Below are 19,131 nucleotides of genomic sequence, written 5' to 3' on the forward strand. Positions count from 1 at the left end.
AGCTGTTTTATGATGGGGGAAATACTTTTTTAAAAATGTTCTCACAAAGCCCTCCCAAGTAGTGACAGAATAGTTTGGCAGACTATAAAGCCACTTCTTAGCATTGTCCTTAAGGGCAAAGTTGATTAATCTAAGTTTGACCTCATCCTCTGTTAATTGCAGTTTCATGGTTGCACAAACCTCCTCAAATTCTCTAATAAATATATAAGCATCTTCTAATCCTGTGAATTTTGGGAGCATATTTATGATTTGAGGTTTGATTTCAAAATTGTTAGCTGTGGGTTGTGGCAACCTGATACAAGATGGTTGGATGGAGCCAACTGGATAACACAAATCCTTAAGGGTCATGGGTTGGATTGGTTCAGCCATTGGAACAACAGGAATTGACTCAATTCTAACTAGACGACCCGACACTCTTCTCCACACACGAGGTGTACGGTTCTCGATGTTTATACAATTTTTTTTTTTTTTTTATAAAATTTTTATGTATAAGGAAAAGAAAGAAAAGAGAAAAAGTTCTAAAGAGAAGATCCTAAGGAGTCCTAAATCTAAAGAAAAGTAACCAAAATAATTTAAATTTTAAATTTTTTTTTTTTTTCAAACAAGTGAATCAATAAATTAAACTCAGTCTATCCTAGGGTTAACCTAAATCTAGACAGCTCCTAACTGTTCCAAGATGACCCTTCAAACCTTCCAAGTGGAGATTGATCAACTAGTTAGCCAGGTAAGTATAAGAGGTGGGAGGTTCACTCATCGTTGCCTTTCTAGACACCAAACGAGTTGGCCAGGCCAGCAATTGAACCAATTTAACAAACCACCCTCAGGGACTTGCCTAGACACCAACTAATCAAACAACTCAAACTTGGTAGAACTCTTAGGGTTCCTTGTCCTATTGAGCTCGAATTCCTTAAGGTTGACGTCTAATTGATTTTAAGATTAAAAGTCTAGGTAATGCAATATGATGGAGATGGTTTTTGGGCTAAGGAAGGGTAATGAAATCCCCACCTTATCTTGTTAATGGGTTGATGCCCTTAGATTAATTATGAAAATGCAAATACAAATAAACAAGATGACCAAGAATGTAAAAGATTTTAATTTAGAATTTTTTTTTTATTTTGATATTTTACTTCACGATTATGAAATGTCTTTTGTTTTGTTTTTTTTTTTTTTTTTTTTGTGATTAAGTAAATTCAAATGATTAGGTCTAAAAGCAAAAGTAATTAACTAAAAATAATAAAAGAGAAATTAGAAGCGTACCTGAGTTTTCCAGCAATCACCAACTAAATATAGAAACCTAAAGAAAAAAAAAAGAGAGTTATAACGCACGAAGAACAAATATTTGAAAATAATTTAAAACGCCAGATCCCCGGCAATGGCGCCAAAAACTTGATGTGCAAATCTTAAAATTTGTAAATAAAACTGCAAGCGCACGGTGTGCAGAGTAGCACGACCAGCGAGTACGGGTCGATCCCACAGAGACTTGGTTTTTAAAATGATTTTCAAATCTATGCTCAAGCGAGCTTTAACAAAAATCGAAAGTCGAAAGTTGTTTGCTAAAGACAATAAGACTAAGGATCTAGGTTTTTTTTGAATCCACTAGATCTAGATTAGGGAATTCTACCTAGAATTTTTCTTATTGATCCTAACGACTACTCCTCTTGTCTTTCCCAAGCATAGATTATGAAGGGACTAAGGCCCAACGATAATCCATCAAGATTCTTTACAGGGGAGTAGTAACTAGGATCCCTTAGGGTTTTCTCCTCCTATGCACTGAATCAAGCATGAACTATGAAGGGACTCTGACCCAACTGTAGTTCATCAAAAATTCTTGGCAAAAGAGGAAGAAAAAGAAACCCTAAGAAAAAGAAAGAACTCTATGTAAAATCCCTACTCATGATCTAGCTTCATCGCAAACCCTAGAAGGGATGCTTAGCTAGACATGATCTAAATCTACTTGCAAAATTTAAATGCAGAAAAATAAACTATCCTAATTTCATAAATTAAACTATCCTAATTGCATAAATTTAAACTGCATAATTTAAACTAACCTAATTGCATAAAATTAAATTGCATAAATTAAACTATCCTAATTGCAAGAAAAATAAATTGCATAATGTAAAGAGATGAAATTGCATAAAAATAAGATTTTATATATAAAAAAAAAATTATTACAAAAACCTCAAAGCTCGAGGCTTGAAAAGAGAGCTAAAAACCCCACTATCTAGGGTTACAAGCTTGATCTCAAGGAAGAATACATAAAACAAGGGCCTTTGGGGGCTTTTTATAGGCATTTGGGGGTTATAAGGTTTTCAAAACTTCCGATATGGGACTAAGAGGTTTTAGGGGGTTTATGGTGCGCCGATGGGTCCATGGTCCATGCGCCTGTTGCTGTGGACCAGGCGGCTAACCAGATCACCAAATCAGTTGATTTTTGACCAATTTTGATCTGATTTGACTCGGGTTTGACCCAATTGAGTCTTCTTTCTTCATTCTTCAATTCCTGGGTCAATTTAACTCCGTTTTGCATAAAATTTGCGCCGTTGGAATCCTCTTTCCTTGTTCTTTCTATTGATGATCTCTTCTTCTGCAAAATATAATAACAAGTATCAATTTCTTAATAAAGTTAGATAATTTAGATATTAATTGATACTTTTTATGTCAATTTGTGACATAAATCAGCGTCCCATCGGGAACGCGGACCGGCGCGGGCGGCCGACTGCGGAGCCAACCCCCGCGCGCCACGTGTCATGGTAGTTGGCCGGCGTCCGCTCCGGCATTTAATGAGGGCGGTGCGGGCGTCCCGGGACGAAGCGCGCCGAATCCTCAGCCAACCGGCGGGCGCCACGCGTCGCGCATCTGGAGGTCTTTGGTCGGCGCGGGAGCATCTCGGCCGTCGGTCGGCCCTATATATATAGGACCTCCCGGACCCAGGACCCACACTCGCCATTTGCTGGGGGAAACTCTGTCCGGGCGATTTCTCGGTCGTCGCGGGCAGAGCTCTTCTCCACTTCCGGAGGGTCCATCGGGTTCGTGGTCCCCTCTTCTCCTTCTTCTTCCCTTTCTGCTCTGTTGGTTCCTGCATAATGACCAGGAAACCGACCCAGGGAGCTCGGTCGGGGAACCCGACCGACGACTCTCGATCGGCTCCGGAAGATGAGGCTTCCTCGCTTTCGGGGCCGAATGTCGATCAGCTTCGGGAGCACTATCGCATCCCGGAGCAGTTTCGGCTCTCCGCTCCAGGGGCCGGCGGTCGGGTCAACAACCCTCCGCCTGGCGACCTGGCGCTATATGTCGAAGACCTTCGCGCGGGTCTTCGGCTCCCGATTCCGGAGTTCGTCCGGAATCTGCTTGATTACTACGGACTCTGTCCGGCGCAGCTGGCGCCGAACTCTGTTCGTCTGATAATCTCCTTCGCGTTGTTGTGTCAGCTTTTGCCGACCAACCCTCGCGTTTTCCTCTTCCGGGCATTTTTTGTGCTCCGACCCCACCCTAAGGCCCGAGGGTGGTGGCTCTTCAACCCCCGGAAGGGTCTTGCTTTCATAACCGGTCTTCCATCGTCCATTCATGGATGGAAGAACCAGTTCTTTTTCGTTTCTTCTTCTTCTTCTTGGGGCTTTCCTTCCCGCTGGGGTGTACCCCGAACTGAGGCCAACGACAACAGTCGGGTCGACGCGGACGACCGGGAGGACTTCCACCGACTCAAAGACATGTCGGTCCCGAAGCAGAGGGAGCTTGTTACCGAGCAAGCTCTTTATGATGCCGGCCTGAGTCTGGTCCCCCGAATAGGTATCGCCCGATCCCCCAGCTTTTCTTTTTGTTCGGCTTTAGGGTAGTTCTGGTCCGGCCTTTGACACTGGTCGGTTTTGCAGGGACACCGCCGAGGATGAGGCCGACCGATGCCGAGATTCGTCAGTTTGCCGCCGCGAGGAAGAGGCCAGCGTCGGGGGCTGGCCCTTCGCGTCCTTCCAAGAGACCAACCCCAGTCCCGCCGACCGTGGAAGCGTCGGCGACCGAGGGGTCGGAGCCGATCATAGCCCTCGCGGCTCCGACCGTCCAAGTCGAAGAGAGGCCGACCGAGGAAGTGGCCGAAGGAGTGTCGGCGGCTTCGCCGCCGCGGGTGGAGCCGGATGACGTTCGGGAAGCCGAACATCGTCCGGAGGCGTCTGCTGGCGCAACGGGGGGCGCCGGGTCGAACTCCAGCGTCCCATCGCTGCCAGCCCCATCGGTCGGGGCAGCTGATCGGGGGAAAGCCCCGATGGAGCCCTCGGAGGAGGAGAGATCAATGCCCCCCAGCGCATACTACCCTGAGGGTGTATCGGCCTTGGCCGACCACAACCTTGCGAGGAGGTTGTGCCAGGGGATCCTCCTCCCTACCGACGTGCAGTCGTTGCGGTCTCGACAGGTGACCGAGATGCTGTTGCGGTTCTACCCGACAATGGTGGAGGTAAGCTTCGCGTCACCTTTTTTCCTTAGAAGAATTTTTGCTTGCCACATAATTCTGACGAAGCTTTTTTCCGTCGGCAGCTGATCTTCACCATGTCCGAGTTGGAGGCCGGATACCGAAGGTTCGGCGACGTTCGGGCAGCCTTTAAAGAAAGGTCGGCGGCGGCCGAGGCCGAAAGAGCGAGGCTGGTCGACCAACTGCAGGAGTCGGCCGACCGGGAGGCCAAGTTGACGGACGAGGTCTCCCGGCTTATGGCCGAACTGAAGTCGGCCAAGAAGGAGGCCAAGCACAAAGGTCGGGCCGTGCGTCGTCTTCGACGCGAACGGGACGGTGCCACCTCCGAACTCCAAGGGGAACGCGAGCAACTTCGGGTCAGCCTGGGGAAGCTCGCGGAAGCCGAAGAGGAGTTGTCCATCGCCCAGATCGATGCCGAAATTGCTAGGGCCGAGGCGGAGTTGGCGAGGGAGGAGCTGGCCCACACTGAGGACGAGGCACGGTCGGCGAGGGAGTCGGCCGATCGTGCGGTTGAGGACTTCCGGGCCTCCGACCGGTACAAGGAGGAGATGCTCGAGTCGGGCTTCGCCTCCTACCGGGTCGGGTTCGAGGACGGTCGGGATGCCGTCCATGCCTTGTACCCGGAGGTGGACGTCAGCCGAGTCGTCCCGCTACTCGCCGAAGAGGAGGGAGCCGAAGAGGAGGCCGACCAGCTGTCGGGAGGCGTCATCCCAGCGGAGGAAGCCATCCCGGAGCAGGAGCCGACCGAAGGTCCCTTGCCGACTGAAGGACATCCTTCTGCCGTTGACCCAGCGCCGCTCACGATCGAGACGCCGATCCTTCCCGATCCTCCGTCGGTCGAAGAGATCAACCAGGACGAATGATCGGTCCAGCCGACCGTCTTCTTTTTGTTTCTTTTTGAAAATACGTGTAATCGGGCTTCGGCCCGACTTTGCAATTTCCTTCGATCAATGAATGAAATTGTCTTTTCTTGTGTCTTTTGTTTGAAATGTCTCTTATTGCTGTAATGTCGAACCCTAGTTACCAACTTAGAGAAGCCGCCAACTCGGGTAAGTCGGTAGGACTTAACCGACTTGCACAGCTCCGAAGTAGCTTGTGTCCCGACTTTAGGTCGGCTTCCAATAGTTGAAGTCGCCGGTCGGGCGCATCTGTTAAGTCGGGAGCCGACCGAACCTGGTAAAGGTTCGGTAGTCGGACTTCCGTAGATGCGTTCAGTCGAACATCGATCGACGCAGTGTCGGGGGAGCGATAGTAAGTCGGATCCCCAAGCTCTTGCGTCGGGTTCTGTGTCGTCTGACGTATGGTAGCAAGCCGGATGTCGTTCGACCGACCGTCAATCGGTCAGGAAGCTGTGGGTGCGACTAAGGTCGCGTTGTGTGAAAACGGTGGTAAGCCGAATATGCCTCGACCGGCCGCAGCCTGGTCGGAAGTCGCGACAACAATCGCGCGGGCTGTCGACTCCCGTAGGTGCATCGGTCCTGGTAAGGGGCCGATGGATCGTTGAACGCTGAAGGAGTATCGACTCCCGTAGGTGCATCGGTCCTGGTAAGGGGCCGATGGATCGTTGAACGTCGAAGGAGTATCGACTCCCGTAGGTGCATCGGTCCTGGTAAGGGGCCGATGGATCGTTGAACGTCGAAGGAGTATCGACTCCCGTAGGTGCATCGGTCCTGGTAAGGGGCCGATGGATCGTTGAACGTCGAAAGAGTATCGACTCCCGTAGGTGCATCGGTCCTGGTAAGGGGCCGATGGATCGTTGAACATCGAAGGAGTATCGACTCCCGTAGGTGCATCGGTCCTGGTAAGGGGCCGATGGATCGTTGAACGTCGAAGGATCAGGACTCCGAAATTTAAAACTGAACTTGTATTCCAACCACAAAATTCATTGGTAATACAGCTTCAAGTTGTCGGCGTTCCAAGTCCGGGGAATGGGCTTCCCCTCAAGAGTCTCCAGCCGGTAGGCCCTCGGCCCGAAGGTGTCAGCAACCTTGTAGGGTCCTTCCCAGTTGGGAGCCAACTTCCCTTGGTCCAAGGGCTTCGACACTTCCGCCTTCCTCAAGACTAGGTCGCCAGGCCTGAAGAGCTTTGGTCTGACCTTAGCGTTGTAGTACCGGGCGACCCTCTGTCGGTATGAGGCCATTCGGATTTGAGCCTTATTTCGCAGTTCTGGGAGAAGGTCTAGGTCGGCCCTCCGGCTTTCGGAGTTGTCCGGCTCGTGGTACTGCTCGACCCTTGAAGACGGCAGGCCAATCTCGAGCGGGATCATAGCCTCTGTCCCGTAGGCCAAACTGAACGGCGACTCCCCGGTCGGGACACGGGGGGTCGTTCGGTAAGCCCATAGGATGGATCCCAGCTCGTCGACCCAGAGACCTTTGGCTTCGTTCAGTCGGGTCTTGAGTCTATGGAGCAGGGTTCGGTTCGTCACCTCAACCTCACCGTTGGACTGTGGGTGCCCGACTGAAGTTAGTCGATGACGGATGTGGAACCTGGCGCAGAAGTCCTTGAAGTCTTGGTTGTCGAATTGCCGTCCGTTGTCGGTGATGATGGTGCGCGGCAATCCGAACCTGAAGATGATGGACTTTTGGATGAAGTCCTCCATCTTCCGCTCGGTGATCTGCGCCAAGGGCTCGGCCTCGACCCACTTCGTGAAGTAGTCGATGGCGACAACGATGAACTTCCTCTGGCCTGACGCCGGTGGGAAGGGGCCGAGAATATCGACTCCCCACTGAGCGAAGGGCCATGGAGCGACAATGGGAGTGATTTGGCTGGCTGGTTGGTGCTGAATATTGGCATACTTCTGGCATGGCTCGCACCTTCGGACCAACTCTGCCGCATCCTTCCTCATGGTCGGCCAGTAGTAGCCCTGTCGCAAGACCTTGAAGGCTAAGGACTTGCCCCCCAAGTGATTCCCACAAATTCCTTCGTGAACCTCTCGGAGGGCGTAGTCAGCGTCGGTCGGTCCCAAGCACCTGAGCAGAGGGAGGGAGAACGACCTCTTGTAGAGTCGGCCGTCCATGATCACATATTGCGACGCCGACCATCGGAGTCGCTTGGCCTCCGCGGGATCTTCGGGACTGGTCCCGTCGGACAGGTACCGGACGATCGGGTCCATCCAACTTGGTTCAGACGTTAGCTGCTGTACTTCTTCGACCCGATCGATGCTCGGCTGTTGGAGGTTTTCGACAAACATCCGACCCAAAGAATCATAGGCCGACGTTGCCAATCTGGAGAGAGCATCGGCACGGGCGTTCTCCGTTTTGGGGATGTGGGAGATCTCGAAATGCTCGAGGCGGGCCACGAGATCCTTTACCTTCTGAAGATACTTGATCATGATCGGATCTCGCGCCTCGAAGTCGCCCTTGACCTGCCCCACGATCAGCTGAGAGTCGGAGAATGCCCGGAGGCTGTCGACGCCCAGTTCCTTCGCCATCCTCAAGCCCGCGAGGAGTGCCTCGTATTCGGCTTGATTGTTGGAGGCCTTGAAGTCGAATCGGAGGGCGTATTCGGTGACTACCCCATCCGAATTCGTGAGCAGGAGCCCGGCCCCGCTTCCCTGAGCGTTGGAGGCTCCGTCGATGTGGAGTACCCAGGTGGAGATCGGGTCTGGCTCAGAGACCGAATCTCGTCCCGGGCCTTCAGCTCCCGACCTTCGGTCGGTCGTCGGGCATTCAGCGATGAAGTCGGCCAAGACCTGAGCCTTCAAGGCAGGCCTCGGTCGGTACTGAATGTCAAACTCGCTAAGCTTCATCGCCCACTTAGCGAGTCGTCCGGATGTGTCGGGTCGGCGCAGTACGGCCCTCAGGGGCTGGTTGGTGAGTACCACGATGGCGTGGGCCTGGAAGTATGGTCGGAGCCGTTGCGCGGAGACGGTCAGGGCGAAAACCATCTTTTCCGTCTCCGAGTATCTGGCTTCGGCGCCGTGGAGCACTTTGCTGGTGTAGTAGATGGGCTGATGGGTTCGACACTCATTTTCCCGAACGAGCACCGAACTAATCGCCTCAGAAGATGTGGCCAAGTAGAGATACAAGGTCTCCCCGACCTGCGGCTTTACGAGCAGCGGCGGGGAAGCCAGGTACCTTTTCAGGTCTTCAAAGGCCTGTTCGCACTCATCCGACCAAGAGAAACCGTTCGCCTGGCGCAGGGTCTTGAAGAATGGGAGGCACCTTTCAGCTGATCGGGAAATGAATCGGCTAAGAGCGACGATTCTTCCGTTCAGCTGTTGGACCTCCTTCTTGGTGTTCGGATGACACATGTCGAGGATCGCCTTTATCTTCTCAGGGTTGGCCTCGATCCCTCTCTGAGAAATGAGGAATCCGAGGAACTTCCCTGAGGTCACCCCGAAAGCGCATTTGGTCGGGTTGAGCTTCATCCGGTGTCGTTGAAGGGTGCGGAAGGTCTCCTCGAGATCCTGAACATGGTCCGGGATCTGCGTGCTCTTTATCAGCATGTCGTCCACGTACACCTCCATGTTACGCCCGATCTGGTCTTTGAAGACCTTATTGACGAGTCGCTGGTAGGTGGCGCCGGCATTCTTCAATCCAAAGGGCATCACCCGATAACAGTAGAGGCCCTTGGGGGTCACGAACGCGGTGTGCTCCTCGTCTTCAGGCGCCATCCGGATCTGATTGTACCCGACGAAGGCATCCATGAAGCTGAGCAATCGAAATCCGGACGTCGCATCCACCAGCTGGTCGATCTTCGGGAGTGGAAAGCTATCCTTCGGGCATGCTCGGTTGAGGTCGGTATAGTCGATGCAGATCCTCCATTTCCCGTTGGCTTTCTTGACCATGACGACATTGGCGAGCCAATCGGGATACGTGGATTCCCGAATGAAGCCTGCTTCGAGCAGCTTGTCCACTTCTTCGTCAATGGCCTTCTGCCTTTCTGGGGCGAAGGACCTTTTCTTCTGCCTCACCGGCTTCATTGTCGGGTCGATGTTGAGTCGGTGAGTAATTGTTTCTGGAGGGATGCCCGATATATCTGCTGCCGACCATGCGAATATGTCGGCGTTGGCCGTCAGCAGCTCCGCCAGTCGGTGGCGTTCGGTGTCGGGCAATTGAGACCCGACCCAAACTTTTCTGTCGGGATTTTCTCCTATCGGGATCGCCTCGAGCTGCTCGGCCGGCGAACCCCGCTCTTCTCCCTCCCGTTGATCCAGTTTGTCGATTGTCAGGGGATCCTTTGTCTCGTCGCTTTGGACGGAGATTTGGAAGCATCGTCGGGCGAGCTGTTGATCTCCGCGCATCTCCCCGACTCCGTTTTTGGTCGGGAATCGAATAAGGAGATGGTACGTCGAGACGATCGCCCTGAGGGCGTTCAATCCGGGTCGCCCGAGTATGGCGTTGTAGGCCGAAGGAACTTGGACGACCGCGAAAATGAGGGAGACCGTGCTTTGCCGCGGTTCGGTACCGACCGTCACAGGCAGGGTGATTTCTCCTTCTGTCGTGACGGTGTCTCCGGCAAAGCCGATCAAGGGCGTGGAGACCCTCCTAAGTCGGTCAGTTGACAGTCGCATTCGGGAGAAGGTCGAGTAAAATAAAATATTTGTCGAACTTCCATTATCAACGAAAATTCGTTTTACATCATAATTGGCTATCGTCGCCGACACAACAACAGCGTCGTCGTGGGGAGTCTGGATGCCCCGAACGTCGTCTTCTGAGAAGGTGATTACGTCGTTCGGGCGCGGCTTTTTCGTCGGCTCCCCCTCTGTAGACGTCCCCGGTCCCAGCCGCTTGGAGATCATGTTGATGACTCCAGCCGTCGGCTGGTTAGTCGGCGCCTCTTCAGTCGGCTGGGGGCGTCGATCGGCAGTCGGTCGGATCGGCGGACCCTTTCGAAATTTGCCGAGATACCCCCGGCGGATGAGATTTTCGATCTCATCCTTCAACTGGATGCATCGCTCGGTGTCGTGGCCGTGGCTCCGATGGAACCGGCAGTACTTCCGATGGTCGAGGCCCTTTGCCTTCAGAGGCGGAGGCCGTCGCAGGTATTCTTCCCCTTCGATCTCCATCAAGATCTGCGCACGGAGAGCGGAGAGAGGAGTGTAGGAGTCATACCTGGGACGCACCGGCCTCGGAGTCTGTCGACGGGGTGATTTTTGGATCTGTCGGGGTGGAGAAAGCCGACTATTGGTCGGGGGCCTGCTTGGTTCGGCGGGCTCCCAACCTTTTCTTCGCTTCTCCTTCGGACCTCTGGGCTCGACCAAGCGTCGGTCGGACGCTCCTTCGTCCGCGCGCATATACTTGTATGCGCGCTCCAGTAGCTCGGCGTATGTTCGGGGGAGGGTCTTGTCCAGAGAATAAGTAAATCGGGACGACCTCAGGCCCCGCTTCATGGCTGAAACCGCCATGTCTTCGTTGAGGTCCCGGACCTCGAGCGTGGCCGCGTTGAATCGCGCCATGAAGTGTCGGAGCGTCTCGTTTTCCCCCTGCTTGAGGGAGAAAAGGCTATCCGACGTTCGCGGCGGCTTTCGGCTGGTGCTGAAATGGGCCACGAACGAGTGCTCGAGCTGCGCGAAGGAATGGATACTGCCCGATCGAAGACCGGAGTACCAAGCCCTGGCAGCCTTGCGAAGTGTGGCGGGGAAGCCGACGCAAAAAAGAGCGTCGGTTGCCCCTTGAATCGTCATGAGAGCTTTATAGCTCTCGAGGTGGTCGACTGGGTCAGTGGAGCCGTCGTATGGCTCCACGTTCGGCATTTTGAACCGACTGAGAATCGGCTCATCGAGGACCAGTCGAGAGAGAGGCTGGGCGGTCTGGAAGTCGACGTCGTTCGAAGACTTCTGGCCGTCCATCTGCAGTTGGGCGAGTCGGCGGTCGATCTCCTCGAACCGTCGCTCGTAGTCGTCCGCTCGTCGATGCTGGGAGACCCCAGGGGTGGAGCCTCCGGAGGATTCTGAAAGAGAGGCCGACGGTGTGCGCGGCCGCTTTTCCTTCTTCGCCCGTTCCAACGGGGAAGGAGAGGGCCGCTGGGACCGTCGGTCGTCGCGCCGTGGTCGCCCCTCCTCCTCTCCGTGGGAGCGCTGTTGGGAGCGCTCGCATGGAGGCGACAGGGGTCGGCGCGGACGTCGGCGGCTGCTCCTAGAAGGCATAGGTCGGGCTGCCGTTGTTGCTGGAGGCTTTTGACTGCGTCGGTCAGTACGGTCATCTGCCGTACGACGGCCGCAATCTGGGCCTCCATGGTCACTGCAGGGCGCGGAGAGCTAGGCTCCGCCGCCGGTGGTGGTGGAGAGGCCTCTTCTCGGCGGGAAGAGCGCCTTGCCGACCCAGTGACTCTCGATCGTTGAGCTCTTGTCTTTGTCATGCTGTCCCCTACCTGGCGCGCCAATCTGTTGCGGCCAATCGCCTTGTCGCCCGATCGCCGGGAAGCGTGCACCTGCAAAAGGAAGTCCGCACTGACCCGAGGCGGCTCCGGCGGGGACCCTCCGACGGTCAAGTCAGAGAGGTGACTGGGCAACAGTGAAATGCAGACAGAGAGCTCTGAGAAAGAGAGAGGGAGAGAGAGAGAGGAGCGAGCCTGCGTATGTGGGAGAGACGGGCGGATCGACCCCTTGCGCTGTTGCCTTCCCCGGTATATATAGTGGAGCACGGTATGGCGCCATCATTAATGGCGCGGACAAGTGAGGAACTGTCAACTCACTGTAGACTGTCAGAGCCGCCGTGAAAACGTCATGTCGCCGTGTAGCCGTCTAATCGCCAGGGTTGACCCGGCCCTGGGCGGGACAATGCCCCTAGGTAATTGTGCCGCATGTCCGTGTCAGGGCTGACAACGTCTGGCGACCGTACGGCGGTTGGTGGAGTCGGCCGACCCCAGGTCGGTGGCCAGCAGAGTGGCGTCGGACTCCTCCGTCAGTCGGCGAGCTTCATGTGGGTCGGCTACCAGACCTCTGGGTTTAGTCGGTCGGGAATGGACCGTGGAATGGCCGTAGTTAGCCACTGATGGCGTCCGTCGGCCTGTCGCCCGACCGACGATCGGCCAGTCAGAGTCGTCCGTCGGGCCGTTGGTTAGTCGGTCGGGCTTAGTCGGTCGGGCCGCCAGTCGGTCGGGCCCTCCGATAGTCGGTCGGTCGGTCGGTGGGTATCCCCCAACAATACTTTTTTTTTTTAATAATACTGATCAAAGAAACAGAGAGGACCCAAGCTCGCTTAGCATTCACAGCGTTCAAGAGGTAAGATAGAGAACATTTGTCCAACTCATGTAATGAAGACAACAGATATTGAAATTAAGTCTACATCAAATATCTTTAAAAGTTAAAGAAAGATAACACCAAACAAGAAATAAGTAATTCATAGGATACCACAAAAGGCACTGATCATATACAACAATCAATTTGGACATACAGAAAATCTAATTATATTGTATATGGAGACAGAAATCCAACAAAAGCCATCTACTTTCTTGCTAGAAGAAAGAACAAAGAAATAACCTGATGTCAACAAAAAAGAAATTAAAGAACCAAACCAATGAAAGAACAAAAAAAAAGCCCAAGAAGAAGAAACAGATATGCACTGTTAGCTTTTTTTCTGGAACCTTTAAACCATTGCGTCGAGAAATTTAATGGTGGATAAAAACATTAAGACCTGGACTTGGAATAATATGGGGATGCTTCACTGAGATCGTAGCACAATATCAAGAACAAGAACAAATTTTAACAGAATAAATTACTAAACATGAGGAATATTGACGAAATAAACTACTAGAAGGGGTGAAAAAAAATGAGAGAGAGATAGAGAGGCTCAACTGCACAAAGAAATCTTACAGAAGCCAGCATTTTTTAAAAGAATTTGGTTAGACCGCATGATCCAAATGACTTCACCATCTATAGAGCACAAAGAAGGGACAAGAAATCGATCGAGAAACACAAGTAGAGGTAAAAAGGCGTGGATTAGGGATAAGGGTAAATTGCCATCATGGAAGCGAAGAAGCAGAGGTCGGCGAAGTGGGGGAAGATGCTGGAGAAGCAACCATGGGGGGTGACATGTAAAAATGAAAAAAGAATTGAAGTCCCAGAAGGCAAGGAGGAAAGCAATACTTTTATAAAGGGCACTCCACCCAGTGTTTTATTACCTCTGACAGGAAAATCGTTTCACATTATGTGATCCCACTAATATTTTCTTTCAAGAAAGGCTTGCACTCACAAACTTCTATTCAAGGTATGCATCTTTGTCACCTTTCTTTTTGCCTGACTTTTGGTGACTTATTTCATCCAGGATTTGTTCTTTGTCCTCACCTTTAGCAATTTATTTTGTCCAACTTTGTTCTTGTTCTTAATATTGTACTACCAACCAACCAAAATCCTAAAATATTGGAAGGCATGGTGTCAATATTTTGACTGGCCTCTGAAGCTTTCAAAGGCATGGTCTTACCCAGTTCCATCAATAAGCTAGTGCTTATCTTCTTTCTTTGGTTTATTTGTTCTTTTGTTTGTTTTGTTCCTTCTTTGGTTTTTCTTGATATTGTTGTTCAGCATTTTCTCTGCAAGCAAGAAAGCAGAAAGCTTTGCTGGTTTTCTTTATCCGGATATTAGATCTCTGGGTTTTGTGCAGGACTGAATTTACTATTATATACGATTAAAAGGCTTCACATGCTTTGCTTTGATTTACTTATTCCAGTGTAGTATTCTCTATTTTTTTCTAAATATTTCATGTAGCTTTAAATTTTAATTTATAAGTTCTATGTTATATAAGCTTGACTTAGTGTTATCTATCTGCTTCTTCAATGCTCTGAATTTGAGTTTCCTTTTATTTGTGTTCAATATTCAGCCAGTTGCTGAAGCTCCCAAAGGTGTCGTCTTTCCCAGCTCAAGCAAGTAGCTGTAGCATTTCTCTGGTTTCTTTGGTACTTCTTTTCTGTTTTCTTGACGTTGGTTTGTTTCTTCTCTTCTATATGAGCAAGAAAGTTGGACAATTTATTGCTTTTCTCCTGCTACATGTTATATTTGTGGTTGGAGGGTTGGATCAAGTCTTAAACATGATCTAGGTTTTGTGTGGTTTCCTTTAATTTATTTTTCTCCTGTTCAGTATTGGCATATTGTTGTTCTGCTTTTGCAGAATATCTGATGTAGACTCAATTTCAAATCTGATGTCTTTGTTATATGAGCTGGATTTAGTGTTGCCCATCTTGTCTCTTAAATGTTGTGAATCTTATATTATCCTTGGGTCTTCGTTGTTCCTTTGGCCACTGTATTTTCTCTGCTTTGGCATTCCTCTGATATGTTGATTTGGCCTTAATCTAATTAGCCTATTCAGCCAAGTTCTTGGCTTTTCCCCTTGCATGCTTGGTGATGGCAAATATGCCTCAACAAATTGATGACCACTGAGGTGATTAATAATCCTATTAGTTGTTTCTGGACGAGAGTAAATGATATAAATGTGTCTATTTAATAATTTTTTGGGCCTCTGATTTTTTTAAAGCATGAGAAAGAACATGTTTTTCTTTTCATTCTGCTCATAGCCTGTGGCCTGGAAAAGAAAAGACTTCAAAGTAAAGGATTTCACAGTATTGGGCCCCTTTTATATCGACACAGAAGCCAAATTTTTTCATATTTTGTATATTGCATTAGGGATAATATTTCTTACCAAAAGAGTGGGAATGACCTGAGCCATACCATATTTTCGGAGGTTTTGATAAATCCCTTGAAGAGGATTTTGTATCTTACTTTTGAACTTACTGCAGATTCAAACTTTCTTGAAGAGAACATTTTGGATCTTGCAGAGAGGTTTCCTTATGATCACCCAGATTTTTACTTTTGAACTCTGGCACCTTCCTCCATTGCCTTGATCACAAGTTCCTTTTGATTGATCTTGGTATCCAACCTTCGGCCCCTTTTTTCCTAACCTCCAGTTTTACTTCTCTTTGTGTTCATGATCGATTTCTGATCCCTTCTTTAGAACCTTGCTGCTGCTCTCTAAAGCCGAGAAGGTTCTCAAGTTGATAAATCGCGCCCCTCTGACAGGAAATCCTGTTCACATTAGGTAATCCCATTAATACCCTCTTTCAAGAAAGGCTTGAATTCACAATCTTTTCTTCGAGGTGAGCATCTCTTCCCCCTCTCTTTTTCCACCACTTTTGGTGACTTATTTGATTCGATGCTGTTCTCTGTTCTCATCTTCAGCAATTTATTTTGCCCAAATTTCTTCTTGTTTTTAATATTGTACTGCTTTTTTTGGGCAATGAACCAACCAAAACCCTAAAATATTTGAGGGCTTGGTGTCAATGTTTTGATCCGCCATTGGAGCTTTCAATGGCATGGTCTTACCCACTTCGAGCAATAAGGTGGTGTTTATATTCTTTCTTTTGTTTATTTGGTTCTTTTATTTGTTTCATTCTTTCTTTGTTTTTTTTCTTGAAATTAGGTTGTTCGTTACTTTCTGTGCTGGCAAGAAAGCGGAAGGCTTTGTTGGTTTTCTTTGTCTTTACATTATATCTGTCGGGTATCTGCAGGGCCTGATTTACTGTTATAATATGATTAAAGGGCTTCGCATGCTTTGCTTGGATCTACTATTTCCAGTTTGGCATTCTCTATTTTTTTTCACAATATTTCTTGCAGCCTGATTTTCTATTATATATAAGGCCTTTGTTATATAAGTTCGACTTAGCGTTATATATCTTGCCTCTTGAATGCTCTGAATTTGGATTCCATTTATTTGAGTTCAATGTTCAGCCAGGTGTTGAGGCTCTCAATGGCATGGACTTACCCAGATCAAGCAAGTAGCTGTTACTGTTTAATTGGTTTCGTTGGTTCTTTCTTTTCTGTTTTCTCGATATTGGTTTGTTTCTTCTCTTCTCTATGAGCAAGAAAGTTGAATAATTTATTTCTTTTTCGCCTCTATATGTTATATTTGTGGTTACAGGGCTGGATCAAGTGTTAAATATGATCTAGGTTTTGTGTGGTTTCCTTTAAACTATTTTTTTTTTTTTTTTGTATTATTTTTCTTTGTTTCTTAGAATTATCTGATGTAGACTTAATTTCAAATCTAAGGTCTTTGTTATGTAAGTTGGAGTGTTACCCATCTTGTCTCTTAAATGCTGTGAATCTTAAATTATTCTTGGGTCTCCTTTGTTCCTTTTGACCATTGTAGTTCCTTGTTTTTGTATTTTCTCTGCTTTGGCATTTCTTTGACATGTTGATTTGGACTTAGTTTGAACATAGCCTTCTTACGTCCAGTATCCAACCACCAGCAACAAACGTGATCCTACTTCTACAAGTATTCCCCTCTCTCGACGAAGGGATCTAATTTTTAATCAGCATGCCTTAGATTTGGCTGTCAATCAGGTTTCCTCTGAAGCAACCAAAATATTTTGTTTATTAACTTAGAACTTATTAATGTTCTTTCCATATGATTCTTGTGAGCTCATCACTCTTTGAGCAAGTAATGATATCACATTCTGCATTTTGTTAGCAATCTAAAGAGGCCCAGTTGTACAAAGAGTTCACATCGACCCTTGAATCTACACTCACCAGATGTGCTCCACAAGACATTCCATCTGTCCCAACCTTACAGGCAGTTTTCATTCTCGTTCTGACTGGATGGTGTGAAGTGTTTGGATGGTCTCAATGCAGTAATATAATAGTTGTGCATGCAGTGTGTTGCTTCCATTGATTTGGCATCGCAAATTTTGATCATTGTTTTTGGGCATGTTTTCTGTTGTCATCAACATATGATATTTAGTTGGGAGATAATGGATTCAATCTTCTTTTTCCTTGCATATACTTGTGACGATTTTAACGAAACATTTTCTTTATTTCTGCAATTAATAGACCCGGATTTAGAGTTTGATGAACAGCTATAGATATCACCAGCAAGTCATTTTCCAGTAATTAAGGGTCTGGAATTTATATTTGTGTCCACATATTCTTTTTTTTTTTCGAAATCTTTCATTTCATTATTTTAGAATATTCTGTCTTTAACTTGTTTGTTATTTTTTAATGTTAAAACATGCAGGATCGCCACGAAGATTAAAGAAGCTACAGCAAGTCAGTTCCAATAATTCACATATGGTGTTATAGTTGTGTTCACATATTCCCTTTTTTTTCCTTCAAAATCTTGCATTTCATTTTTTAAATATTACCTTTAATTTATTTACTCTGCTTTTTTAAATGCTAAAACATGAAAAATCCAGCCATGAATATGAAAGTTGCACCATTAGCAACTGCAACTGCAAAACAAACTGTAAAAGTCAGAAAAGAAGGGGGTAATTTACTCAACCTAGAAGTTTTAGTGGCATTCTGGTTTTATAAGTGTATAAAACTAATGGTAATTCAGTCTAGTGCAGCTTAAAACTCCTGCTAGTAGTCAAAATCAGACATCTGAAACACAAATAATATTTGTTGTGGTATCTACATGCCTTTTGTGTGTATGAGCACAGCTTTTAATGTTCTTCTTTCCCTTGCATGGCTGAATCTTTTAAAGGGGAAGGGGAGATTGTTGAAGTCCAGGTGGCTGTTGCTGATGATGGATGCTTTAAGGGATTTTTGTCATGTGGAATCTGCCACTGAAGAAGCAGCTTGGAATTTTTTTTTTTTTTTTTTTGGCCTTTTGTAGTGGTGATTCAATCTAGAAATTGCATAGATCTCCTGGATTATCTTCTTTGATCTGTAACATGCAAAACTTTCACCTTTTCTCTACAATGATTGCTTTTAGAAAATTCCATTACTTCTCTTTCCTCCCTTCATTTTGAAAACATTCAGCATTCATCTGAATTCTGAAAAACTTGTGATGCTATGATGTTATGCATATTTTCTCATTGAACAAGGGCCATCCTAGGTAAATGAAGTTTGTCCATTTTCACATTTAACCGTATTTGTCTCCTATCCTTTCCTCGGCACTTATAATGAATGCTCAGGAACTGTTGGAATCTAAAATGAGGCTATTTTGGCCCATGAAAGTGGTGCATGGACCTCTTGCTGCAGTTATTGGTCTTTCCTTTTCCTTTTTCTTTGAAAAAAAAAATTTGTTTGTGTTTTGTCGGTATCATGTGGCTTAAGAAAAGGAAAAACCAATTTATTGATAAATATTTTATAACCTTGTAAGCAAGCAGGGAAAGTTATCTTTAACTGCTTCATGTTTTGGATCAGACATGCAGATTGCTGGCCATGCGTACTCTAAGTAGCCTATGCTAACATGTTTTTGGTATGTCCTCCATTGCTTGCTAGATGAATGGACAATAAGTAAATCATATACACATGTGCATTTATGTATGTACATATGATAGATGCTATTGCTTCATTATGACCTTGGTGTCATAGGTTTGAAGCATGGAAGTAGCTTCTTCATGCACAGGTGTAAAGTTGTGTACATCTGAACGTCCTCATATCCTGTAGTGGTAGAATCCTCATGCACTAAGACAGCCATGCGGCAGACAGTATTCTGTTGCTCTTTGACCCTCCAATAACTAATTGGTATGCCAATTTTTGCAAAGCATGGTATTGAAGCATGACATCCTTTCTTTCTGTTTCTGCTAATATCTTGAGACTAACATGCTAGATGATGATGAATGTGTTTCAAAATGGGTATACATCTATTAAGATGATTCATATCTTTTAGTCTAATAAAATGTGAATTGTACATGCACGTATTTATGTATATACAATTTCATGTTTTTTTTTTTTTTTTTCTGCTTTCTGCTTGTAGCTCGAAGCCTGGAACAAGGGGACTGCAAAGAAAAGAATT

The 19,131-nt window shown here is 47.8% G+C and overlaps 1 long non-coding RNA gene across 2 annotated transcripts; it reads left to right on the top strand.

Moving 5' to 3' along the window:
• Nucleotides 1-14,795: 14,795 nt before the first annotated feature.
• LOC114914560 (uncharacterized) lies at nucleotides 14,796-18,111 on the top strand. 2 transcript variants are annotated; one of them, XR_012138807.1, is made up of 3 exons: nucleotides 14,796-16,164; nucleotides 17,404-17,467; nucleotides 17,872-18,111. It is a non-coding gene; the product is annotated as an uncharacterized lncRNA (long non-coding RNA). The 2 variants fall into 2 exon arrangements; XR_012138806.1 differs by having other exon boundaries at nucleotides 14,802-16,164; nucleotides 17,404-17,435.
• The last annotated feature ends 1,020 nt before the right edge of the window (nucleotides 18,112-19,131 follow it).

This window comes from Elaeis guineensis, chromosome 2 (assembly GCF_000442705.2).
Source record: "Elaeis guineensis isolate ETL-2024a chromosome 2, EG11, whole genome shotgun sequence".
Classification (NCBI taxonomy): domain Eukaryota; kingdom Viridiplantae; phylum Streptophyta; class Magnoliopsida; order Arecales; family Arecaceae; genus Elaeis; species Elaeis guineensis.